Genomic DNA, 26714 nt, shown 5'->3' on the forward strand with positions numbered 1-26714 from the left:
ACTGTGACCAGAGCTCAAGTCGGACGCTTAACCAACTGAGTCACCAGGTGTCCCTGCGCTGGTGCTTTTAATACTTCTAGCACTTTCTGATCTTTAACTTCATTTCCTTTTTCTTTTAAGAGTTTTTTAAAATATTTATTTTTGAGAGGGACAGAGAGAGAAAGAGAGAGTGTGGGGTGGGGCAGAGAGAGGGGGACAGAGGATCCAAAGTGGACACTGACAGCAGACAGCCTGATGCAGGGCTCGAACTCATGAACTGTAAGATCGTGACCTGAGCCGAAGTCGGAGGCTTAACTGACTGAGCCACCCAGGCACCTCATTAATGTCATTTAAAGCTTTCGAGAAGGGACACACATAAGTAAAGAGAGAGGCTCAGGAAGCATGCTGGCTGATCTCTGAGGCTCAGCTCTGCCCCACAGAGCAGGAAGAGGACAGATTAGTTGGGGACTTCCTCTGGACAAGTTCCTACGTGAAGCGTGCAGATTGACTCGAGGTGGCTGCATGGAAAGTGTTCGCCCACAGTTGGGGAGAAGAGGAGAAAAACTGGAGGCCCTGGCCATAAAAGAGCCTGCTTCTCCAAGGTAATGCAGAACGGAGAGAAAACAGATTAAAACGAGCTGGTGGGCAGAAACAGATGATGAGCAAGCCAGATTTATTAGTTAGGATGCCGTTGGCTGCTGGAACAATGAGAACCCAAACATACAATGGCTCATTTATTTCTCACAAACCAAGGCACATGTTTCGGGTTGGTAAGTGACCTTCTTCCATGAGCTGATTCATGGACCCAACCTCCTTCCATCTTGTGGCTCATTTATCCCCTGGGGCCTCACTGTCTTCTGCGCCCAGCCGGCGGAGGGAGACCGAGAAGGGGAGGAACACATCTACTTCTTGAAGGCCTTAGGTTTCTAGCCGTCTTCTAGGAGATCTTGACTACACGCCCACCCCTAACTAAAGGGAAACAAGGAGACAGTTAATCTCTGTGCCCAGAAAAGAGAAGAACACAATAGCTATGTTCAGCCAGTCTCTGCTACATCATGTGAGAATCCCGTGGCCCCCCAAGCCTGTGGTTAGGAGAGAATCCTATTGATGGCAGCTAAGGTAAAGCTTAGAATGACTCTGGGCAAGGTGGATCAAGGCTTGGAACTTAAACTACTCAAGTAATAGGTGACTGGATGTTTGTTACATATCAAGGAAATTCTGTTGGAACTCCAGTGGCAGAAAAGAGCATAGAAAAGGCAGCAGGAAGGAAATAACTAGCATAGAGCTTTGCCAACCAAACAGGCGAGGGAACTGTGCCCCGGTGTTCAAAGGCCACATGGAGAATCGGGCTGAGATCATTCATTAATTTAACCAAGGGCTGAAATCCCTTCCTCTGTGCCTGGTACCAGGTTATAGCAACAATACAACTTGGATTGGTTTGAACAACAAGGAAAGTTATTGGCTTACAAAACTGTTACGCATATTGTTATAGGGTGGTGTTCAGACAAGAGCTGATCTTTAAAGCAGTCATTGAGGGGCACCTGGGTGGCTCGGTTGGTTAAGTGTCCAACTTCGGCTCAGGTCACGATCTCGAGGTTTGTGAGTTCCAGCCCCCCATCGGGCTCTGTGCTGACAGCTCAGAGCCTGGAGCCTGCTTCGGATTCTCTGTCTCCTTCTCTCTCTGCCCCTCCCCAGCTCATGCTCTGTCTCTCTCTCTCTCTCTCTCTCTCTCTCTCTCTCTCTCTCTCTCTCTCTCTCAAAACAAACAAACAAAAAAACATTAAAAGAAAAGCAGTCATTAATGTCAGGAAGATTTAAATTTCTTTCTATTTCTCTGCCCTGCCTTCCTTTTCATTTGCTAAGTAACTACTTTTGTAAAAGTAAACTTCAACCATTTATCTCACAAAAAACAGAACACTTAATACGAAACACGTGAGGACAGAATTTCAGAATGAAGAACCATCCTTTAAATTGAATACATCTAACTTCGCGAAAAGTCATGACATTGTTCTTATCTTTCCTCCCGACTTTTGCCTTGAATCAGTGGCACTGTCATCATGGATGAGTGTGTGTTCATGACCTGCACATCACACTGGGACAGATGTTGCCCCTCTCCAAATGTGAGATAGTCTAGTGCTCTCTGTGGGCTCAGGAGGCTCTTGAAAGAAGTGTATGTCTTTCCTCTAGCCTACTAGGGAAAGGTAGATTTGTTTGGACCTTCCCATATAGCCCCAGAAAATACTTCACCCACTCCAACACGCACCCTCTGTATCTGCAATGCCATGATGCAACCTCCCTGTCTCCTCCTCAATACCCAAGCCAAATGATCCAGTGTTGTTTCTGTTCTGGAAAGTAATACCAATACCAGGACCAATACCAACCCCCAATTCCGGGACCACCACATTCTAGTTTGTTGACCAGAATAGTAATACCCGTATTTAGGTTGGAAAAATTGAATTGTATTAGTACAGACTCTAATATTACCCAATCCTATTAGTACAGACGCATAGATTTATGTGAAAAAAGTCCAGAGATTTTGACCTATGACATGTCATATGGGGCAAAGTGTCAAGAAGGCCCCTAAATTGGCTTACATTCATAGATAGAGCCCAGGTTGCGGTAGGTAATCATTTCACCATTTTGTCACTAGAGGGTCTTGTTCAGTTCTGGGCAATCATTTTAACGAGACCATTCACCAACCTTTTCAGTGGTTTCTGAAAAGAACGGGTGATGGTGGGAAAGATCTGAGCACCAAGTCACATGGAAAATTGTTGAAGGAACCGAAGATTTTTATCTTGGAGAAGGAAAGATCAAGACGAGTTTGATAACAGGGCACCCTGGAGCTGAGGTGTATTTAGCTTTACTCTAAATCCAGGGGCAAACCAGGCCAATGGAAGGAAGTTATAGAGAGTTAAACTTAAGTCCAAATATAAAGAAAGATGTTCTACTGACTACAGTTTTCTGAAAACAAAATGTGCTGTTTAGAAAAGAGGTGAGCTTCCCATTAAGAATAGTGCAGAAGGGATCCTTGCTTGAATGGCACCTTCTAGTTCTGACATTTTCTGAAAGGGCATTGGGTTTTGGGAAGAAAGCAGGAGCAGAGTAGGAGCAGAGTACACTCTCCCAGGAGACGGAAGATGATTCAAGACACTGAATAAAATATGAACACTAGGCATAAAAATTATGCCTCTTCATTGTTACATGTCATTGACTGCAAGTTTGATTGCCTTAGCTCCTCCTTTCCTTTTCCGTCCCCTGATGGGCCCTTCCTGTAAGTAGTCCATATTTAAGGGGCGCCTTGGTGGCTCAGTTGATTAAGTGTCCAACTCTTGATTTTGGCTCAAGTCATGATCTCACGGTTTGTGGGGCGGAGCCCCGCACTGGGCTCCTCACGGAGTCTGCTTGGGATTCTCTCTCTCTCTCTCTCTCTCTCTCTCTCTCTCCCCCTTCCCCACCAGTGCATGTATGCTCTCTCTCAGTCTCTCTCTCTCTCTCTCAAAAAAAAAAAAAAAAAAATCAGTGCATATTTAAATCCCATTCAGCCTCTCTAAAACTTTCCTGATTCCTAGGCTGGAGGGTCTTCCTCCTCTGAATTTCTGTAGCAAATTGTGTGTGATTGTTTATTTTTTTTAAAGTTATTTTAAGGCTTCCATTAGAAAGTAATACACACTTATTATAGGGATACAATCTAGTCCTGCAGGCAAATCCAATTACTGCTTCACCCTGCTACTAGTCCATTACATCACAGCTACGTGTTAATGGGGAATACACTTCAACTCTCTTTTCCTGTTTTCTTTTTTACAGAGGGAGGATAACAATATAACTATTTTGTACGGTTTTTGAGAGATTAAATGAGTTAAATATATAAAACAGTGGTTCGTTAGATGTCGTTATTCTAAAAATTAACAATCATTGACATAGAAAAAGAGAAAGAGGGGCGCCTGGGTGGCGCAGTCGGTGAAGCGTCCGACTTCAGCCAGGTCACGATCTCGCGGTCCGGGAGTTCGAGCCCCGCTTCGGGCTCTGGGCTGATGGCTCGGAGCCTGGAGCCTGTTTCCGATTCTGTGTCTCCCTCTCTCTCTGCCCCTCCCCCGTTCATGCTCTGTCTCTCTCTGTCCCAAAAATAAATAAACGTTGAAAAAGAAAAAATTAAAAAAAAAAAAAAGAAAAAGAGAAAGAAAAGAAAGTCACACATAACTTCACCACCCAAAGACCATCAAAGTTTGCTATGTTTTCCCCAACTTTTTCTTTGACATAACTGTGACCACGTTGCAAATATCATTTTGTGCTCATTTTTTTCACTTTATATTAAAACATGAGATGTTCTTAGCTTATTAAACTCTTCATGAACCTTAATCTAAAGGGCTATATAATGATTTACCATATGGCAATGCCATGGCTTATTACTAATTATTTTCCTATTTATTAAGTTATTTTCCACAGTGAGGTTGTTTGCAATCTTATCATAAATCATGCAGTGATGGATGGTCTTGTGGTATCTTTTTTCCCCCAGCGCATTCACTTTCTCCACCATTAGCGTGAGCTTCTGGAGGCCAGGGACCAACGTTAGGCCCTGGGAATATCAGTAAGGACGTTTCCTTTCCTCTGGATACTGATTTGCTATGTCATGTGTCAAAGATCACTGAGCAAAATTAAAAGTAAATTAGTGAGGGGCGCCTGGGTGGCGCAGTCGGTTAGGCGTCCGACTTCAGCCAGGTCACTATCTCGTGGTCCGTGAGTTCGAGCCCCGCCTCGGGCTCTGGGCTGATGGCTCAGAGCCTGGAGCCTGTTTCTGATTCTGTGTCTCCCTCTCTCTCTGCCTCTCCCCTGTTCATGCTCTGTCTCTCTCTGTCCCAAAAATAAATAAATGAAAAAAAAAAGTAAATTAGTGAAATTATCATTGTAATTTTGATTGAAGAAGAACGAAGGGTTTGAAGGCTTAAAAAAGATGAGAAAATGAGGTCTGGGAACACAAAACTCACCAGTGAACCACCTATGTTCCCACTTCTAGGTAGGGAGACATAGTGTTATTCCTGTAAGGAACAGAAACATAATACGGAACTTTGATCTTTCACTAGATTTAATGTTTCCGGGCTGATTTTAGAGTTATGGCAGTCTCTTTGCAAAGCCTAGAACCTGAAATTTTCTTTGCATCCTTATCTGAAGTATATTAGCTGACACTTTTTCTTTTCAAAAAGCAAGTCCCTTCTCCTAGAAAGAATAATATCAGTAATATCTTGACATTGAGCAGTCCTTACTTTTATAGACCCTGCATTTCCAGCCCTGTATTGTCACCGTTCAGGTGTGTTGGAGATACCTTGCCTTGCGAAGTGCCTCTGAAAAGTAGCGTGCAGACGGCTTTGGCAAATTCAAACATGTGAAAAGTATACTGGGTGACTTTTTTATTTAAGGAAATGAAAACGTCGGTCATTTTTTTTAAGTGTCCAGTCAATGCTGTAACTTATCTTTTGAGTATAATGTTTGTATTTTACATACTTCTTGTAGGTAAATGGCCTCTGTAGGTAATAATCTTCTTCGATTTTGTTTCCAGTGACATCTTTCTTCTTGGTCGTTTATAGTTGTCACCTGTCAGGCTAGCAGAAGGGATGGCTGGCTAGCAAACCAAGGGTTCCCCCACCTCCCTCCAGATCCATGGCCCCCACTCAGTCCGCTTCCTTGTAGGCCTTTGGGAGGGTTAGAACACGAGAGGATGAGGGTGATTCCTCCCTTCCATCCAAGTGGCACCCATTTGGGGATCAGCAATTTCCTGGGCAATTTCTTGACACCACACCCTCTACCCTGGATTCCAGTGGAGGGCAACTGAGGGGCTGGGGGATTTAGACTCTGGACGTGGGTTAAAAGCATTCACGACCCCATCACACAGATCCGATCAGCTAGCTAGATGGAGGGCTCTATTGCCTCCAGTCTCTTGTGTGGAAGCTTTTAGTCCGGAAAAGGGTACTCTGGGTGAAAGTGGATCACAACCCTGGAATTGGAGTCTGGGCTCTTTTAGGGAGCAGGGAGGTCATTGTGAGACTGGGCCCTTCGCTTCTTGGTGAGAACTCAGTCCACTTAGGGTGATCCATAACAGAAGATATACAGAAAACATGGAAACAAAGGAGAAGAGGGGCACCTGGGTGGCTCACTCAGTTAAGCATTTGACTTTGGCTCGGGTCATGATCTCACGGTTTGGGGGTTCGAGCCCCACGTGGGGCTCTGTGCTGACAGCCTGGAGCCTGCTTCGGATTCTGTGTCTCCCTCTCTCTCTGCCCCTCCCCGGCTTGCACTCTGTCTCTCTCTGTCTCTCAAAAGTAAATACACATTTAAAAAAATTAAAAAAAATAAAGGAGAATAAAATAAGAGAAGTATTGGAAAAACCATGCTACTGGGGGAAAGAAGTGTTAAACATAAAATAAGAGGAACATTTTGAATTCAGGGTTGAAAAAGTAAGAAAGGTAAAAACCTCATTGGTGCAAACAGTAAGCCTCTGTGACGCCATCTAAAAATGACCCCGTCGGGGCACCTGGGTGGCGCAGTCGGTTAAGCATCCGACTTCAGCCAGGTCACGATCTCGCGGTCCGTGAGTTCGAGCCCCGCGTCGGGCTCTGGGCTGATGGCTCGGAGCCTGGAGCCTGTTTCCGATTCTGTGTCTCCCTCTCTCTCTGCCCCTCCCCCGTTCATGCTCTGTCTCTCTCTGTCCCAAAAATAAATAAACGTTGAAAAAAAAATAAATAAATAATAAAAATAAAATAAAAATAAAATAAAATAAAAATGACCCCGTCATGCTAAGTCATGCTAGGTGTTAGTTGCTGTACTTGGATTTACTTATCCTGGATCATTTATCATAGGAAACTGTACAAGTAATGGAGGACATGACCAAAATAATTGAAAACAAGTCAAATTAGAATTTCCAAACTCACTATTTATAAACCAAGAACCCAAACTCTGCCTCAGTTTCTCATCTAAAAATGGAGAGTATGGTAAGTTTCTCCAGTGGAGAGATAAAAATGCAAGGAGAGATACCGTCTATGGGTTTAGTTAGTAGAAAGGGAATATTGTCCTTTTCTATTTTCAGGTGTTGGGTTGCTATCAAATGAAAGATACTCATTTTTTTTCCAGGTTAGATCTCTCCTTAGTAGATCTAACCTTACCCTAGATGCCTGGTAAGGAATGAGGTAGAAGGAAGAAGAGGATTGATTTTATAATTTATATTTTGAATATATTTTTATTATTCATATTATTAATTATAAAAGTGACCACCTTTACAAGAATATGCAATGGGAAAAAGACAAGTCTCTTCAACAAATGATGTTGGGAAAACTGGACCCCTACAAAAGAATGAAGCTGGATCCATTTCTGACACCATACACAAAAATAAACTCAGAGTGGATTAAGGACCTCAGTGTGAGACCTGAAACCATAAAAATCCCAAAAGAGAGCACAGGCAGTAGTAATTTCTCTGACATCGGCTGTAAGAACATTTTTCTAGAAATGTCTCTTGAGGCAAGGGAAACAAAAGCAAAAATGAACTACTGGGACCTCATCAAAATAAAAAGCTTCTGCACAGCAAAGGAAACTATCAAAAAAACTAAAAGACAATCTACTAAATGGGAGAAGATATTTGCAAATGCTCTATCCAATAAAGGCTTAGTATCCAAAATACATAAAGAACTGATACAACTAACTCAACACCCAAAAAACAAATAATCCATATAAAAATGGGCAGAAGACATGAACAACATTTCTCCAAAGAAGACATACAGACACATGAAAAGATGTTCAAAATCAGTCATCATCAGGGCAGCACGAATCGAAACTACAATAAAATGTCACCTCATGCCTGTCAGAGTAGCTAAAATCAAAAACGCAAGAAACAAGTGTTGGCGAGGATGTGGAGAAAAGGGAAACCTCATGCACTGCTGGTGGGAATGCAAAGTGGTATGGCCACTGTGGAAAGCAGTATGGAGGTTCCTCAAAAATTAATAATAGAATCAACATGTAATCCAGTAAGTCCATTACTGGGTATTTACCCAAGGAATATGGAAACACTTATTCGAAAGGATATACGCACCCCTATGTTTATTGCAGCATTATTTATAATAGTCAAATTATGGAAGCAGCTCAAGTGTCCATCGATTGATGAAAGGGTAAAGAAGATGTGGTATTTATATACAATGGAATATTATTCAACCATAAAAAGAATGAAATCTTGCCATTTGCAACAACATGGATGTAGCTTCAGAGTATAATGCCAAGTGAAATAAGTAAGAGAAAGATAAATCCTATATGATCTTACTCAAATGTGGAATTTAAGAAACAAAACAAATGAACAAAGGAGGGAAAAAAGAGACAAACCAAAAAACAGACTCTTAACTATAAAGAACAAACAGATGGTTACCTGAGGGGAGGTAGGTGGGGAGAAGATGGGTGAAATAGGTGATGAGGATTAAGAGTACACTTATCTAGATGAGCACTGAATAATACATAGAATTGTTGAATCACCGTCTGATACACTTGGAACTCATTTAATACTGTAGGTCCACTATACTGGAATTGTTTTAAAAAATGACTATCTTGTCATATCTACTGTTGATGTCAATTTCTAATGCTGTGTAGAAGCTCTAAGCCTTTAAAGAAAATTGCTAGAAACCTTGAAGGATTTTAAATGGGAGATTCCAGGAATGGGGGCAGGAATGAAACTAACATTTATTGATGATGATGATTATTTAGGGCAGGCTAAACTTCTGTGACAAATACACCCTAAAATGCAATGGTGCTCACAAAATAAAAATTTGTTACTCACACGACAGTGTAGACTGGGTGTTCCAGGAAGCTGAGTGGCTTGTAGTAGGGGTAGGAATGAGAGTAGGAGGAATGGGTGGCTCTGGTCCACACAGTTATTAGGGACCCAGGGTGTCATGTTCAGTGTGTGGCTTCAAAGTCTGTTTGACATTGTCGTAGCTCATGGCCTGATTGCAGTGAGAAGGGAATAGGATCTTGATTGACCGCCTAAACCAAGTCATTACCGGGGTTGGGAAGGCTTCTGTGGAGTGCTGCGTAGACAGGAGCAATCTTTACTATAAGATCGTTATTCCTACCCAAACTCCCTTCAGAGAAACACTTGTAAGCTTAGACACTTGTACCTTCGTGTAAATTGACACATGAAGATAGTCTTTCTTTCAAACTTAAAATCTTAGTTCGCTACTTGTGGGATAAAGGCTTTATTCATGATGAGGAAGTTCAAGGATTGGACCCAGCAGATGGGAGCTGATACTTAAGACTGAATTGGACGGATGAGGGCTGCTAGGAGCTCCAGGAAAGTAACATGGTGTAGACAGATGGGCCTGGGTTTCAATCCTGGCTTAGTAACTTACCAGCTTTGTGACCTTGGACAAGTTGCTTAAATTCCCTTGGCCTCAGTTTTCTTGTGTGTAAAATATTGAATATATCAGCTTCCTTGTGAAGTACTATGAGTAGTGAGACCATATATATATATATATATATATATATATATATATATATATAGTGCCCAATGAATGCAGATTGTCTTTCCTGAAATCACATGTCAAATATGGTCACTATTCTTCATACCTATAAGGCTACTCTGATTACCAAGAACATCCCTGAAAGTCCAAAAACAGATCTACCTTCTTAGATTTGACCAATTTAGAATAGCATTTGAAATGGTGCTTACCCTGATAGAAGTAATCCTTCCAATGTTCTCATACAATATGGATAATTTGGGTAATGTTGAACTGGGACTTTTTTCTCTTTCTACCATATCCCTGTTTTGTCTTCATCTTTCCCCTTAGCTAATAAAAGATCAAAATTAATTAAATCTTTTGAGGTAGCAGCATGGCTCCTAGAGTAAGTGTTAAAATAAGGACACTGAACTTTTCCACATGATTGTAGCTCTGTAACCTGAACACAGATTTAATGCCACAGCTTTTAGCCTCTGGGAGATTAATTACTGCACCCAATGCTTCTAGGTCGACAGGATTTCTTATCTGAAGCATGGGAATATGAGCGCTATTTTATGGGGGTTATCTGAGAGCAGCTGAGCAGGACTCTAACCAGGCACGAGGCTTTAAGGCATGTTCACACTCTGGGCAGTCTCCTCATTCAGATTCTGGCTGGTCCACAGGTCCGGACAAACCATCATTAGAAAGGGGGTAATGGTGATCGCCACTTCCTTAGCTTACTAGGTAACAGTGGGAGCATGGAGGCTGGTGAGCTTGCTGTGAGGGAGACAATATGTTGCTACACCAAGCTCCCTTGCCGTTTTTTCTCATTTAGAACCCAGAGTATTTCAGTTTTCTTTGAAGAAGAAGACACGGGCTTGTAACTGGAAACATGTCTTTTAATTTTACACTCTGTGGATGCTACTTTAACTCATCCGCAAGGGCACCTATGGGCTTATAAAGCAGCAGATCTGAGTTCTGCTCTCCCAACAGTGGACAGCTAGTTCACGAGGACATGTTGGCTTTCTCATTTGATAGATGATGAAACAAAATTGACAAAAGCCGAAGAGCCTTGAAATCTTTATGACCTGTTCCTACCAACTGTTTGCACGATAGCTGGCTTACACATGCTGCATTCTCATAGAATGCATCTCATTTCTATTGACAAATGTTGACTATTTTAAGAAGCCCATGCAAAGAAAGAGCTGATGCTCATTCTGGTCAGCATCCACTTTCTGTTTTCATGGCTTGCTTTCTTCAAATAAAGATGCAAAATGAGCTGGGAAGGACAATGCGCATCCGAATACGTTACCACTAACAAGGCTTTCACAATCACAAACATTTCTAGGTTCCATTTAAAAGGGAGCCGTTTAGGGGCGCCTGGGTGGCGCAGTCGGTTGGGCGTCCGACTTCCGCCAGGTCACGATCTCGCGGTCCGGGAGTTCGAGCCCCGCGTCGGGCTCTGGGCTGATGGCTCAGAGCCTGGAGCCTGTTTCCGATTCTGTGTCTCCCTCTCTCTCTGCCCCTCCCCCGTTCATGCTCTGTCTCTCTCTGTCCCCAAAATAAATAAACGTTGAAAAAAAAAATTTAAAAGGGACCCATTTATATCAGGAATACGAAACACTGCCAGATTTCAGGACAGCCAAAGAAGCTGGATGTCCTGTGAAGTGCGCTGGGATGATAGGTGACTAATCAGAAAAACTTCAGGGGCTGTTACAGTAAATCAGACCTCAGGTCTGAATGACTGTAGGCTTCTGCAAATGCCTTTTCACTGGCGAGGAGGTGGCCTCTTTGAGGATGTTAACAGTCCTGCAACCAAAGGCAGATTTACTCTGAAGCCAAGTAAAACTTAGCAATGTGGTTACACGGTTGTGGTTTCGAAAACTTTACAAAAATAAATAAATACATAAAATAACATGGTCTGCTTCCACTCTGACTTCCTTCCCATCGCACCTCCCTTTGAGTTGAGTGGTGTTGAAATGGCTATAGGGATTTTTGGGTTCTGGCAAGGGGAAGTTGAATCGGAGATGCATTTATTTTGGGTTTAGAGGGATATAGTTATGTGGTCCGCAGTCCCTTCGGTGTATAGTTATTTTTAGCCATTCTCGCGAAAGAATGACTTCTAGGAAAACTTCTGCTGCCCACTGGGCCGGCACACCCAACTCTGTGAAATATTCACTTCAGGGCCAGAAGTAGCATCATAATATGAATGTGCCCGGTACTGTACCAACAAACAGCAAGTGGGTGGTGGAGAAGGAGCATAATCAGAAATGTCTTTTAAAAAGTCAGATGTGGAAAGTTTTGAAGGGAGGGTTTGGTTTTCATTAAAGCCTCATCACAATGGAAGTTCTCCCTGTAAGGATTATTTTTGATAATGCTGTGTATATATATATATATATATATATATATATATATATATATATACACACACATATATATATATAGCATAAGATAGCATAAGATAGCATAAGATACACATATATATATTTAGCATAAGATAGCCCATTTAATTGTTCAACATTAAGTAAAACCGAACTACTTTCTGGGCATACACGTATATATCATTAAAAAAAAACACAATATACACAAAATCTGTGACGGTGGTTATCTCTCAGAATGCTGTGTACAATTATAAATGTACCATATAGTTTCTTTTTCAAGTTTTTAAAAAATTAATTAATTTTTAACTTATGTCCAAGTTAGTTAGCATATAGTGCAATAATGATTTCAGGAGTAGATTCCAGTGATTCATCCCCTACGTATAACACCCAGCGCTCATCCCAACAAGCGTCCTCCTTAATGCCCTTTACCCATTTAGCCCATCCCCCAATTCAGAGCCCCCCCCACCCCCCTCCCCCCGCCCAGCAACCCTCAGTTTATTCTCTGTATTTAAGAGTCTCTTATGTTAGGTCCCCCTCCCTGTTTTTATATTCTCTTTGCTTCCCTTCCCCTAGGCTCGTCTGTTTTGTATCTTAAATTCCGCGGATGAGTGAAGTCATAATACATTTTCCTTTTTGATGGGAGTTCAAACTTCTTAGAATTACCACGTGGCAGGGCAGAATATCTGGTTGTCCCAGATGAAAAGGCACGCAGACTTGCCACTGGCTAAGCAAACAGCCAGAAAAAAAAAATCAAGAAGCAAAACTACATATAGTTAACATATTATATTAGTTATATTATATATAACATATAGTTATATTAGAGGAATTTGATTTATACTGTTCCTGTACCTCAATATAATATAGTGGCAAATTAAAAATATATTTTAATTTTCTTCTGTATGCCGTAAGATTAATACCGTATAAATTTTCAGAATATGCAGACAAAGATATAGGAGAGATAGAAGTATGTCATGAGGTCAGTTACAATTGTATATGTATTTTTCTGGATTTTATGATGTTTGTGGTGTTAGATTTATAAATTTTTAATTTTTTGTGATTTAATCTTTTTACTCCAAATAAAGATCTAGTCCCATATTTAATTTCTTTTGTATAACTTTTACTTTTTTAAAAGATTAAAAAATTTTTAATGTTTTTTAAAAATTCATTTTGATAGGAGAGAGAGAGAGAGCACACCCAAGTGCGGGAGAGACAGAGAAAGGGAGAGAAAATCTCAAGCAGGCCACATGCTGTTAGCACAGAGCCTGATGTAGGGCTCAGTCTCACAAACCATGAGATCATGACTTGAGCTAAAATCAAGAGTTGGACGCCTAACCAACAGCCACCCAGGCGCCCCTAACTTTCACTTTAAAAAATATCTTTTTTTAATGTTTATTTATTTTTTGGCAGACTTGAGAGACAGAGCAGGAGCAGGGGAGGGGCAGACAGAGAGACGGAGACACAGAATGTGAAGCAGGCTCCAGGCTCGGAGCTGTCAGCACAGAGCCGGACATGGGGCTTGAACTCACAGACTGTGAGATCATGACCTGAGCCGAAGTCAGACGCCCAACCGATTGAGCCACCCAGGTGCCCCATCACTTGTTTTTTTAAAGAAGACCCTCAAATTGTAAAAATATCAGGTCCTCAAACTTGGATTTGCCACTGTACGTAATGTCGGAAGATGTATAATGGTCACAGTTACATACAGCTTACAGTATTCTATATCTTAAACCCTGGATTGAGATTTTTTACGTTTAATACATTTGGTATTCTAAAGACTTAGAATTGAAGAACAGCAGAAAAATTATTCTCCTATCTCAACATCCCTCAACACCTTAAAAAGATCACCTCTGGAGTCTACTTATAAAGTTTCTAGGTCCCTTTTTCCCTATAGCTGCTTGTGGGGGAGAGTACTCTTTCTTCACGTATCTGAAGCCAGGGAGGGTGGCGTTCATCTTGCTCTCTCACGCTCTTTCTACACAATTACCCTTCCACCTTCTGACAAAAGCTCTTCCTCTTTTGGGTTTCATTCTGCCCACTGTCCTCTACGTGGTGTCATTACTGAACTTTCCACTTACTCCCTTACAATCATCAGACTGCTTGCTTAACCCGCAGTCAGAGTAGGATGTTTCAATGGCCATGTAAGGTACTCAGCAACCTAGCTGTATTAGTTCATGTGGCCTCCGTGATCAAATTTGGGTTTTTTTTGTTTTTGTTTTTGTTTTTTTTAATTTTTTTTTCAACGTTTATTTATTTTTGGGGCAGAGAGAGACAGAGCATGAACGGGGGAGGGGCAGAGAGAGAGGGAGACACAGAATCGGAAGCAGGCTCTAGGCTCTGAGCCATCAGCCCAGAGCCCGATGCGGGGCTCGAACTCACGGGCCGCAAGATCGTGACCTGGCTGATGTCGGACGCTTAACCGACGGCGCCACCCGGGCGCCCCATGTTTATACATATAATTATTTTTTTCAACATTTATTTATTTTTGGGACAGAGAGAGACAGAGCATGAACGGGCGAGGGGCAGAGAGAGAGGGAGACACAGAATCGGAAGCAGGCTCTAGGCTCTGAGCCATCAGCCCAGAGCCTGACGCGGGGCTCGAACTCACAGACCGCGAGATCGTGACCTGGTGAAGTCGGACGCTTAACCGACTGCGCCACCCAGGCGCCCCCAAATTTGGGGGTTTAAAATAACAGAAATGTATCCTTTCACAGTTCTGGAGGCCGGAAGCCCCAAATCAGCCTCAGTGGGCTGAAATCAAGGTGGCAGGGTTCAGCACCTTCCTCTGGAAGTTTTAGGGAAGGATCTGTTCCTTTCTTCTTCCAGCTGCCAGCAGCTGCCAGCATCCCTTGGCTTGTGGCCACATCATTCCAATTTCTGCCCTTGTGGTCAGAAATTGCCTTCTCCTCTTCGGAGTATGCCAAATCTCTGCCTCTTCTGACAAGGACACGTGATGGCACTTAGGACTCACTTATATAGTCCTCTTTGTCTCAAGATCCTTAATCACACCTTTAAGACCCCATCACCCCCTTTTGCCACATAAGGTGGCATTCACAGGTTATAGGAATTAGGATGTGAATAAATTTGGGGGGCATTTTTCAGCCCATCACGCTAGTGTTGCATTTCCTGCATGTTGTCATATCCATGTGCCTCTATCTCTGTTCCGGTACAGCCACCCACTTCCTGGACAACATATTCTGTGGACAGTCACAACCCAGAAGTGCTCCGCGTTACAAGGCTGACCACAGCCTCCTCCCGTCTCTGTCACACCCCTGCGTCTCCCACACCTGCACTCTGATCTCATAGAGACTTCAGGTTGCTGAAATCCTCAACTTCCTCCCAATCTTTTGACTCCCTTCTGGCTTCTCCTCCTTCCTAGACATTCCAGTCGATCGAATCCCTTGAGCTTTTCTCTCTCCATAGCCTCTGATTACTTGCCTCCTTTCAGGGCACTGTTCCAGAAAATCCTCAAGCCTGGACTCACACGACCGGGGGCATGCTTGACTTCCGCGCTTGCTCTGCAGGGTCCTCATGGAAGAAAAGTCACAGAACCACACTGACGCCACTCTGCGGCCTCAGCACCCTGCTTCTGCTCCACCTGTAGTGTTCCTTTTCCTCTGTTCCTCTCCGTCTGGTTAGTCTTTCTTATAGAAAGTTCTGTGGACCTGCTCTTTCAGAATCTCCTGAAGCGCTTGTGACAAGAGATTCCTGGGTCCTACCCCAGACCTACTGGATTAAAATCTTTGGGGAGGGATCATTTTCAACAAGTCCCTCCTGGTGAGTTTTTCCCCCTCTCAGTCTATATTTGTTCTCAGGCATAGTTCTTTCCAGGACTTTCTAGTACACCAACGCCAGTAGTTAAATATGAAAGAATTTAGTACCGCTTGGTAAACACCACTCTCCTGCTCCCTGAGTGTCCCTCACCCCCTCTGGAGACACATGGATCTCCCTGTGGCTTGGCCAAAGGGGTTGATCACTTCCGTTCTGATGGTGGGGAGAGAGGCCCTTGCCACGCTACTTAAATATTGTAAATACACCTTTGCCCCCTGCCCTTCTCTGACATTGCCTTTCTCCAGCTACTTTCTCTCCTCTCTCTTCCTTTTTTAGTATAACTCTGTGAAAAAACAAAGAAACAAGAAAAACAACGACAACAAAATCCCAACCGAACCAAACCGAAACAAAATTATCAGAGCAGAGAACAGAAAGCACTCTGGATAACTCAGGAGGAAAGGGCGTTAACACAGGGAATTATCAGAAGGGTTGGAGAGAGAGGACTCAGAGAGCTGCTATAGTATCCAGCACTCAGGTGGTGATCCGGAGGCAGGCAGGGATCCGTCAGGCACCAACGCCTGATCCAAGAACATAAGTTTGGAAGGGGGAGTGTTGCTGATGGCCGTCTCCGAGATACAGGATTTGCCACCTTGTGAAGAACTCTAGGAGATGGTGCAAAGTCACCCCTAGAAGCATGGACGTAGCTACAGCCTAAAGTAAATGAGGTGCGGTGTCAGAATTCCATGAGGATGGAAAAAAAGGGGCTCAAGGGCTCAGAGAAGTCAGCATGCTGGAGTGGATATACTGTGAAAGGTTAGAAAACTCATCCTATGATTACATTAAGGCTCAAAGGATGCGCGTTTTACCAAGATCATGCAGCATTCACGGGGAGAGGTGTCTGGTGATTGTCCTCCTCTGTAGGCCAGGGGATGATGGTAGGAGATGCTGCCACAGAACCAGGCACCTTGGTAGCAAAATCTTAGACCAGAAGACAATAAAGCCCAGGTGGCAGTGATTAACCTCCAGGAGCCAGGTGGACACAATTATTATAATGAATAGCAAGTGCAGAGGGGAGTAGGGTCGCTAATCTGTAGAGTTCCGGACAGTTAACAAAACACAGCATTTCTAGGGACAAAATAGATGAGCAGTGACAAGGGTGCTAAATCTGTACCATCAGATACAGATTATTTAGCTCCACCCAGGAGCCTGGGTGGTTCAGTCAGTGAAGCGTCTGACTTCGGTCAAGGTCATGATCTCATGGTTTGTGGGTTCAAGCCCTGCATGAGGTCCTGTGTTGGTGGCGTGGAGCCTGCTTGGGATTCTCTCTCTCCCTCTCTTTCTGCCCCTCCCTCACTCTCCATCTCTCTTTCCGTCTCTCTCCATAAACTGAAAAAAATCTATACCACCAAGATAAATCAAGGATGGATGTTTTGTCTCTTTGGTTAGGTTTATTCCTGGGCATTTTATAGTTTTCTGTACAATTGTAAATGGAGTCGATTCCTTGATTTCTCCTTCGGCTGCTTCATTGCTGGTGTATAGAAATGCAACCTAACCAAAGAGGTAAGATCTGTATGCTGAAAACAAAGAAAGCTTATGAAGGAAATTGAGGAAGACACAAAGAAATGGAAAAACATTCCAGGCTAATTGATTAGAAGAACAAATGTTGTTAAACTGTTGATACTATCCAAAGCAATCTATCAATTCAATGCAATCCCTATCAAAATAACATCAACATTCTTCACAGAGCTAGTGCAAACGATTCTAAAATTTGTATGGAACCAGAAAAGACCCCAAATAGTCAAAGTAATGTTGACAAAGAAAACCAGAGCTGGATGGGGCTCCTGGGTGGCTCGGTGGTTAAGCATCTGACTTTGGCTCAGGTCATGATCTCACGGTTCATGGGTTCAAACCCCACATTGGGCTCTGTGCTTGGCAGCTCAGAGCCTGGAGCCCGCTTCAGATTCTGTGTTTCCCTCTCTCTCTCTTCCCCTCCCCCACTCACATTCTGTCTCTCAAAAATAAATAAACGTTGAAAAGAAAAAAAGAAAAAAAAGAAAAAAGAAAACCAAAGCTGGAGGCATCACAATTTTGGACTTCAAGCTGTATTACAAAGCTGTAATCATCAAGACAGTATGGTACCAGCACAAATACAGACACATAGATCAGTGGAACAAAAAGAAAACCCAGAAATAGACCCACAAATGTATGGCCAACTAATCTTTGGCAAAGCAGGAAAGAATATCCAATGGAAGAAAGACAGTCTCTTCAGCAAATGGTGTTGGGAAAACTAGACAGCAACATGCAGAAGAATGAAACTGGACCACTTTCTTACACCATACACAAAAATAAACTCAAAATGGATGAAAGACCTAAATGCAAGACAAGAATCCATCAAAATCCTAGAGAAGAAAATAGGCGACAACCTCCTTGACCTTGGTCACAGCAGCTTCTTACTAGACATGTCTCCAGAGGCAAGGGAAACAAAAGCAAAAATAAACTATTGGGACCTCATCAAGATAAGAAGTTTCTGCACAGTGAAGGAAACAATCAGCAAAACTAAAAGGCAACCTATGGAATAGAAGAGGATATTTACAAGTGACATATCGGATAAAGGGTTAGCATCCATAATCTATAAAGAACTTATTAAACTCAACACCCAACAAACAAATAATCCAGTGTAGAAATGGGCAGAAGACATGAACAGGCACTTTCCTAAAGAAGACACCCAGATGGCAAACAGACACATGAAAAGATGCTCAGCATCACTCACTCATGCCTTTCAGGAAATACAAATAAAAACCACAATGAGATACCACCTCACACCTGTCTGAAGGGCTAAAATTAACAACGCAGGAGACAACAGATGTTGGCGAGGATGCAGAGAAAGGAGAATCCTTTTGCACTGTTGATGGGCATACAAACTGGTGCAGCCATCCTGGAAAACGGTATGGAGGTTCCTCAAAAAATTAAAAATAGAGCTTCTCTATAACCCCGCAATTGCACTATGAGGTATTTATCCAAAGGGTAAAAAATGCTGATTTGAAGGGGCACATGCACCCTAATGTTTATAGCGGCACTTTTGACAATAACCAAAGTATGGAAAGAGCCCAAATGTCCATCAATTGATGAATGGATAAAGAAGATGTGGTATACATATGCAATGGAATATTACTCCATGTTCAGAAAGAATGAAAGCTTGCCATTTGCAACAATGTGGGTGGAACTAGAATGTATTATGAAAGTGAAATAAGTCAGTCAGAGAAAGACAAATATATGATTTCACTCACATGTGCAATTGAAGAAACAAAACAGATGAACATACGGGGAAGGGAAGGAAAAATAAGATAAAAACAGAGAGGGGGGGCAAACCATAAGAGACTCTTAAATACAGAGAACAAACTGGGAGTTCCTGGAAGGGAGGTGGGTGTGGGGATGGACTAAATGGGTGATGGGCATTAAAGAAGGCGCTTGTTGCAATGAGCACTGGGTGTTATATGTAAGTGATGGATCACCAAATTCTACTCCTGAAGCCATTATTACACTGTATGTTAACTAACTTTGCTTTGAATAAATAAATAAAAAAGGTTGGATGGTATATTAGTTTCTTAGGGCTGTTGTAATAAAACCACAAACTGGGTGCATCAAAACAACAGAAATTTATCTTCTCACAGTTCTGGAGGGTAAAAGTCAGAAATCAAGCTGTTGTCAAGGTTGTTTCTTTCTGGAAGCTTTGAGAGAGAATCTCTTTCATTCTTCTCTCTTAGCTACTGGTGGTTCCCAGGAGTCTTTGGTGTTCCTTGGCTTGTTGATGCATCACTTCAATATCCACCTCTGTCATCACCCTCTCTGTATATCTCCATTTTCCCATGGTGTCCTCCTCCCTATGTATCTGAGTCCAGATTTCCTTCTTCTTATAAGGACACCAGTCATTGGATTAAGGCCTTGTCCTAGTACAGTATGATTTCATCTTAACCTGATTACATCTACAAAGACCCTATTTCCGAGTTAGGTCACTTTCTGAGGTTCCTGATGGGCATGAATTTTGGGGGGACACTATTCAATCCAGTAAAGATGGTCAGAAGCCCGAGGGAAGTTTTTATAACAAAAGTCACAGCCCTTTTCCCATTTTCTAGACCTGAGCAAGTTTTGAGGTCTGGAACATATAGGCTGAAGGGAAGCTTCAGTTGCCTGGTGGAATGATCCTACAACACTACAGGAGGTGTACATAATAATGATCCTTCTAGTCCTTCCTTAAAGGAGTCTACTATCATTTATCTGGGCAACTAATCTCTGAGCACCTAAACATTTCAAGAATTATTAGACACAGAATCTTAGTTGACATTAGAACCCGGATCCCCTCAGCATCGTCATGAGCCTACTGCTAGAGTGTGGGTATACAGGAGCCAGGTAACAAACGAATGGAGTCCGTGCTACAGTGGGTAGGTTGGGTCTAGTTTACAGTGGGAAAATTGGGTCTGAAGATCCATCTGGTGGTCATTTTCCTGTTCCCTGAATGTATAATTGGGAAAGACATACTTCGTCCTGGCCCTGTATGGGATCCTTGGCTAACTGAGTCTCCACTATGGTGCCATTTGGAGACCAATAAGCCATTGGGTGGAAAGTTGACTACACCGAATTCCTTCCATATTTAAAGGATAGCGATTCATTCAGACAAGAATAGACACATATTCTGGATTTGCTCTTCCCTACAGGACCTAGCACCACTATTTGAGGGCATATTAAGAATTCAATTCACTGGTATGGGATCATATATACTCTGACATCAGACTAGGGAACCCTCTTTTCAGCAAAGAAAGTGTGAGAGAGGATCCATGATTATAAGATTCACTGATCTTATTACCTACTGTACTACTCTCGTGGCCTGATAGGACATTGGAATTGACTGCTAAAGGCACAGCTAAAGTGCCAGCTTGGAGATGACACTTTAGAGAGTGGTGTCATCCTCCAGGACACGGTGTATATCTGGAATCAAAGAGCTTTATATGTGGCCCCACCTTCAATGGAAAGCATACATTGAACTGAGAACTATAGAATGGAAGAAGACTCCACTCACCTCCATTTGCAATGACCTACTTGGGGAATTTGTACTTGGAATCTCCACACATCTGGGCTCTGCAGGTTTAGAGATTCTGGTCCCCAAAGCCCGAACACTTCTACCAGGGGATCAAGGAAGAGTCTCATTGAACTAAAAGCTATGGTTACTACCTGAGAAACCCTTCGGCCTTCTGATGTTTAGGAAAAGAGGAAGGGCATCAGGTGGTATCAGGCTGTATTTACACAATAGGGGTGAGAGTAGTATGTTGGCTTCAGGTCATCCATCTGACTGCCTCTTGGTGTTCGCTAGACCAGATTTGATAGTAAGTGGACAAGCACAGTGATCTTGGCCTGAGAAGGGCACAGTGACCATTGCCCATTGTCAGACCATCTGACCATATCTCCCTTGAGATATTTCAGGGATGAGGTTCTAGGTCACATCACCAGGGAAGCCACAGAGATTAGCAAAGGTGGTAGCTGAGAGTGGGGTGAATTTAGAATAGGTAATGAAGGAGGGAACTGATGAAGATTAGCTGTGGCCTCAAGACCAGCTGCAAGAGTGGGGGTATATCTCATCCTACTACTTCCTCTCAGATTTTGCTCAGAAGCGAGGCCCACCGGAATCTTAAATGTTATTTTTGTCCTTTCAATTCTATAAGGATGATAAATTAATTCGTTTTGTTGTCTAGTAATAACTAGATATATTAAATTTTATATCTTCATTTTTCCTGCCTGTAACCAACCCCCCTATCATCTCAATCCATCACATTCCTCTTGAAGTTGGGAATATCTGCAACAGGCAGCAGGGAGTGGTGATGGTGTAAGTCTTGTGTTTTCTTCTCCAGAGGGATTTGTTTTTGAGTATCTGCTCTTATAGACATATCTATTGCCAAACAGGATGCGGGAAAGATGGCAGGGCATCAGAAGTTGGTCTCCTCCAGCCTAGAGCTTTAAAAACTGACACAGGGGGGCTGGTGATAGCTGGGCCCAGGCCCCTTAAAAGACAACAACCAGAGGAGAGGCAACATAGAAATGACAGCTTGCACAACAGGAGAGAGATAAGTTTATATTGATTTCAGAGTGTTGGGAGACTTCTCTATAAACAAAGGAGCTGGCAGGTGCCATTTTCCTCCTCTGCTACCGGCATAAATACAGAGCCACCTGCTGCATAGACACGTGCTGCCTAACCTGCCAGCAGTGTGCCCTGCCCATGAGCTCTCCTGAGGACTCGTGCACTCCAAGGCTGTTGGCCTTGGCCCTGGGCTCAGTGCAAATTTTGTTAATACTCTTTGTGCCCCAGTACCTCTGCAAGCATTGCCCTGATGGCCACCGAGCTTCAGGGGATCCAGCCTAGGACTAGTGGCTTAGTGTAAAATTTGCTAACATCACCACCTGGCCCCTGGACCCTTCTGCAGTGACCCCTCCTCAGAGCCACCCTTCCTGGGTCTCACTGACACTACAGAGAGCAACTGTAGCTTATAAGAGGCGAAGAGTCAGTGCAGACATCTGGACTGAAAGGAAAAGCATTTCAAACACAATAGCAGATGCAAGCAACACACACAGGAGACGCCCTTGAAGTGCCAGGTTCTGGTTAACTGGGGACAATGCACTGAAGGACACTGCAGGACCTCTTTTCCATAAGGCCACTACTTTTAAGAGCAGTAGATATAGCTGACTTTCCTAACAGAAACAGACACAGAGAGGTAGATAAAATGAGGAGACAGAGAAATATACCTCAAATGAAGGAAAAGGACAAAATCACAAAAGGAGATCTAACCAAAAGAAAAGTAAGTAATTTACCTGATATGGAGTTTAAAGTAATGATCATAAAGATCATTGGGCTTTAGGAAAGGGAAGAAGGTATCAGTGAGATTCTTGACAAAGAGATAACAAATAACATATCAGAGATGAGAACCCAATAAATGAAATTAAGAATATACTAGATGGAATAAATAGTAGGCTACAGGAAGCAGAGGTACATATCAGTGACCTTGAGGATAGAGTAATGGAGAGCAATCATGCTGAACAGGTGGGAGACCAAAAACATACTGCATAATAAGAGAGAACTCAGTGACTCCATCAAACATAACGATATGTGCATTATAGGGATCCCAGATGGAGAATAGAGAGAAAGGGGAACAGAAAATATGTTGGAAGAAATAATAACTGAAAACTTCCCAAATCTGAGGAGGTAAACAAAGATCCAGATTCAGGAGGCACAGAGATCCTCCAACAAATTCAATCCAAGGAGGTCCACACCAAGACACAGAGTAATTAAAATGGCAAAAAAATAGCAATAAAGGAAGAATTTTAAAGATTGCAAGAGAAAAGAAGCCAGTTACATACAAAGGAAACCCCATGAGGATATCAGCTGATTTTTTAGCGGAAACTTTGCAGGCCAGATGGGGGTGGCATGATGTATTCAAAGCTATAAAAGGGAAAAATCTGCAGCCAAGAATACTTTATTTAGCAAGGCTGATATCTTTCAGAATAGAAGGAGAGATAGTTTCCCAAACCAAAATTGAAAGAATTCATGACCACTAAACAGACCTACAAGACATGTTAAGGGGGATTCTGTGAATAGAAAGCAAAATACATAAGTGAAAGCAAGAAGAATAGGAAGCACAAAAGCAACAAAAACAACAACAAAATTAAGCATATCTGTGAAAATCAGTCAAGAAAAGCATAAAATGAAAGAAGGTAAAATATGATACTAAATATCTGAAACATGGAGGGGAGAGGAATAAAGCCCGAGTTCAAAATTAAGCAACCATCAGTTTAATACAGATTACTATATACAGAAGATGTTGTAGATAAACCAAATGGTAACCACAACTCAAAACACAGTAATAGATATACAAAACATAAAGAGTAAGAAATCGAAGTATATCACCAAAGAAAACCAGCAAATGATGAGAGAAAGAGAAGAAAGGATCAGAGCATAACTACAAAAGCAATCACAAAATGGCAATAAATACATATCTATAATTACTTTGAATATAAATGGATTAAATGCTCCAGTCAAAAGACATAGGATGACAGAGTGGATAAAAAAATAAGACCCATCTATATGCTGCCTATAAGAGATTCACTTCAGACCAAAAGACACTTGCAGATTAAAGGTAAATAGATAAAGAGATGGAGAAACACTTATCATGCAAATGGATGTCAAAAGAAAGCCAGATTAGCACTACTTATATCAGGCTAAATGGACCTTAAAACAAAGTTTGTAAAAAGAGACAAAGTAGGGCATTGTATAATAATAAATGGGACAATCCAACAAGAAGATGCAACAATTGTAAATATATATGCACCCAACATGGATGCACCCAAATACACGAAACAATTAAAAACCATTAAACAAAACAAAGGACCTAACTGATAGCAACACAATAATAGTAGGGTACTTTAATATCCCGTTTACATTGATGGATAAATCATTTAAACAGAAAATTAATCTATCATAATACAGAAGAAACATATTCTTTTCAAGTGCACATGGAACATTCTCTAGAATAGATCACGTATTAGGCTACAAAACAAACCTCAGTAAGTTAAAAAAGACTGAAGTCATACCATGCATCTTTTCTGACCACAATACTATGAAATTAGAAATCAACTATGAGAAAAAATCTGAAAAGATCACAGATACATGGAGGTTAAATAACAATAAATGTTCAACCAAGAAATCAAAGAAGAAATAAAAAAACACATGGAAACAAATGAAAATGAAAACACAATGGTCCAAAATCTTTGGGATGCAGCAAAAGCAGTTCTAAAAGGGAAGTTTATAGCAATACAAGCCCACCACAAGAAGCAAGAAAAATCTCAAATACATTACACTTAAAGGAGCTATAAATAGAAGAAGAAACAAAACCCAAACTAAGCAGAAGGAAGGAAATCATAAAGATTAGAGTAGAAATAAATGATATAGAAACTTAAAAAGCAATAGAATAGATCAATGAAACCAGAAGCTGGTTCTTTGAAAAGATTAACATAATTGATAAACCTTGAGCCAGACTCATCAAAAAATAAATAAATAAAGAGAAAAAACTTAAATAAGCATGCAAAAGAATGAAACTGGACCACTTTCTTACACCATACACAAAAATAAACTCAAAATGGATTAAAGACTTCAGTGTGAGACAAGCATAAAAATCCTAGATGAGAGCACAGGCAGTAATTTCTCTGAGATTGACTGTAGCAAAAGTTTTCTAGATATGTCTCCTGAGGCTAGGGAAACAAAAGCAAAAATAAGCTATTAGGGCTACATCAGAATATAAAGCTTCTGCACGGCAAAGGAAACTATCAACAAAACTAAAAGACATTCTACTGAGTGGGAGAAGATATTTGTAAATGACATATCCAATAAAGGTGTAGTATCCAAAATATGTAAAGAACTTCTACAATCAACACCCAAAAAACAAATAATCCAATTAAAAAATGGGCAGAAGACATGAACAGACATTTTTCCAAAGAAGACATAGATGACCAACAGACACATGAAAATATCCCCAACATCACTCATCATCGGGGAAATGCAAATCAAAACCACAATAAGGTATCACCTCACACCTGTCAGAATGGCTACAATCAAAAACATAAGAAACAACAAGTATTGGTGAGGATGTGGAGAAAAGGGGACCTTTTGTGCACTGCTGGTGGGAATACAAACTGGTATAGCCACTGTGGAAAAAGTTAAAAATAGGGGCATCTGGGTGGTTCAGTCAGTTGAGCATCGGACTCTTGATTTTGGCTCAGGTCATGATCTCAGGGTCGTAGGATTGAGCCCTGTACTGGGATCATGCAAAGCCTGCTTGGGGTTTTCTCTCTTTCTCTCTCTCTCTCTCTGTCCTGTCCCTGCTTATGCACTCTCTCTCTCTCTCTCAAAATAGATAAATAAACGTTAAAAAAATAGAACTGTCCTACTATCCAGTGATTGCACTACTTGGTATTTTTCCAAAAAATACAAAAACACTAACTCAAAGGGATACATGCACCTTTTATGTTTATAGCAGCATTATTTATAGCGAAATTATGGAAGCAGCCCAAGTGTCCATCAACAGATGAATAAAGAAGTAGCATATATATATGCTATATATGCTATATATACATAGCATATATATATGCTATATATGCTATATATATATGCTATATATGCTATATATGCTATATATATGCTATATATGCTATATATATGCTATATATATGCTATATATATGCTATATATAGCATATATATATACATATATATACATAGCACATATATATATATATACACACACACATATATATATATATACATAGCATACACACACATATATACACACATACACAATGCATACATACACATACATGCAATGGAATATTTTTCAGTCATAAAAAAGAATGAAATCTTGCCATTTGCAACAACATAGATGGATCTAGGGGGTATAATGGTAAGTGAAATAAGTCAGTCAGAGCAAGACAAATACTGTATAATTTCACTCCTATATGGCATTTAAGGAACAGCAACAAAAATGAACAAAGGAAAAAAGAGAGAGAGATAGAGAGAGACAAACCAAGAAACAGACTCTTAACCATAGAGGACAAACCGATGGTTACCAGGGGATGGGTGAAATAGGTAATGAGGATTAAGGAGTATACTTGTTGTGATGAGCCCTGGGTGATGTATGGAATTGTCGAATCACTGTATTGTACACCTGAAAGCAATATAACACTGCATGTTAACTACACTAGAATTTAAAATAAAATTAAAAACCAAAAAAACAAAGATGGGCTGTCCCTTCCAGGTTTTGGAGGGTATTGTGAGGCCTTGTTTGGTATTGTGAGGCCAGTGTGTATTCAGTCTTGTACTTAGGAGCCTGTGCTCATGTGACTGTCCCTGACGCTGCCTGGCAAAGGCAAAGGATGTCATTAAAAATATACACAAGGACTTTTTACTAGAGTTAGGAAGAAAAATTGGCTACATCTCTGGGATATTATGCACCATAAAAGTTGGGCCGGAGGCCAGAAGATTCCAGTGGACCAGTCAGTTGCCGCCAGTCAGAGCAAATATCAGGCATTATCCT

General features: G+C 41.6%; 1 long non-coding RNA gene across 1 annotated transcript in view; it reads right to left on the reverse strand.

The window, feature by feature from the left end:
• Positions 1-235: 235 nt before the first annotated feature.
• Positions 236-26714, reverse strand: part of LOC111561873 — a 451344-nt gene continuing 424865 nt past the window's right edge. The window contains exon 6 of the long non-coding RNA XR_006583326.1: positions 236-948. This is a non-coding gene — a long non-coding RNA (uncharacterized LOC111561873). The remainder of the gene's footprint in view (positions 949-26714) is intronic.

Source organism: Felis catus, chromosome C1 (genome assembly GCF_018350175.1).
Source record: "Felis catus isolate Fca126 chromosome C1, F.catus_Fca126_mat1.0, whole genome shotgun sequence".
NCBI lineage: Eukaryota > Metazoa > Chordata > Mammalia > Carnivora > Felidae > Felis > Felis catus.